This window comes from Triticum aestivum, chromosome 6A (genome assembly GCF_018294505.1).
Source record: "Triticum aestivum cultivar Chinese Spring chromosome 6A, IWGSC CS RefSeq v2.1, whole genome shotgun sequence".
In the NCBI taxonomy this organism is placed as follows: Eukaryota; Viridiplantae; Streptophyta; class Magnoliopsida; order Poales; family Poaceae; genus Triticum; species Triticum aestivum.
The window spans coordinates 23,905,898-23,907,695 of record NC_057809.1 but is presented as its reverse complement, the minus strand read 5'-3'; positions in this window follow the sequence as shown (position 1 = coordinate 23,907,695).

Here is a 1,798-nt window from a genome sequence, read left to right as displayed (position 1 = left end):
AGTACCGGGTGGTGGCTCCAACCGGTACTAAAGGCCCCTCCTTTAGTACCGGTTGGTGCCACGACCCGGTACTAAAGGGTGTGCGCTGCCAGGCGAGGGGCGCAGAAGTTTAGTCCCACCTCGCTAGCCGAAGGGCGCTCACACCTGCTTATAAGCCCCGCCGCCGCTGCTGTCTCGAGCTCCTCTCTAAAGCAGGCCTTCTGGGCATACCTCTGCTACTCTGCCCTTTGGGGCCTATTGGGCTTGCGGGCCTGCATCCTGGCCCAACAACAGGTTGGGTTTCTAGTCGTATGCAGGCCGCCGTGGCCCGGTAGGTGGGCTTTTTTCATTTAGTTTTTTCTTTTCTGCTTTATTTATTTTGTTTTATTTATTTTTAGTTGTTTTTTGCTATATTTAGAGTTTCTTTGTGAATATTTTTGATAGTTTTTAGAAACTTTCAGTTAGTGCCGGTAGTTTTTAAATTTGAATAGTTTAAATTTTGAATTATTTGAAATTTGTGTGAATCACTAGTTTGTGAATAACTTAACTTTAAAAATACATTTTCCAGTGATTCTTTTTTCTTATGTTTAATATTAGTGTGTTTTATCATTATATTCAATTTGGTAATGCTTAAGTTATTTAAAAAATGAAATGCCTTTGTAACGGATGAGTTTTCGTCCGAAACCCTGATACTTCGAAACAGATTGTCCATTTTGTACACGAAGTGCATCCAGTTTTTGCGGTAACCCTCTCTACTTTTTTGCACATGCTATGTGGGTGAAATTATGATACCATGCCAACTTTCATCCTTTTCTGAGTTCATTTGAAATGCTTTTCAATTTCAGGGTCATTTAGCTGAAAAAATCAGTAAATGCATGAAAGAATTTGCTTGCACATAAAATTTCTTCGCGTTTCAAATGCCAAAACACATAACTAGCTACCCTAACTATTACAGAGATTCCCTCCTGGGTGTGAAACACAGAAGAAAGTGATGATAGTTAAGCCGATCACATCCCAGATCTTTGGGTGTGAAACTTTTTCTTCGCGTGTGTCCCTTTGCGTCGTAGCCATGGAAAATCTTCATCATTTAACGGGATGCTCGGGTCAATATTCACTGTGAATGGAGCAATTTCATCAAACTTTTCATAATCTTCTGACTTGTCTGTCTTGTCATCCACTCCCACGATGTTTCTCTTCCCAGAAAGAACTATGTGCCGCTTTGGCTCATCGTACGATGCATTCGCTTCCTTATCTTTTCTTTTTCTTGGCTTGGTAGACATGTCCTTCACATAGAAAACCTGTGCCACATCATTGGCTAGGACGAATGGTTCGTCTGCATACGCAAGATTGTTGAGATCCACTGTTGTCATTCCGTACTGCGGGTCTTCCGTTACCCCGCCTCGTGTCATATTGACCCATTTGCACCGAAACAAAGGGACCTTCAAACCACGTCGATAGTCAAGTTCCCATATGTCCTGTATATAACCATAATATGTTTCCTTTCCCGTCTTGGTTTCTGCATCAAAGCGGACACCACTGTTTTGGTTGGTGCTCTTCTTATCTTGGGCGATCGTGTAAAATGTATTACCATTTATCTCGTACCCTTTGAAAGTCATTATATTCGAAGATGGTAACTGGGACAGCAAGTACAGGTCATCTTCAATAGAGGTGTCATGCATGGTACGTGCTTGCAACCAGCTGGCGAAACTCCTGGTTTGTTCACGTGTAATCCAGTCATCAGACCGCTCCGGGTGTTTGGAGCGTAGCAAATTCTTGTGTTCATCCATATACGGAGCCACCAAGGCGGAATTCTGTAGAA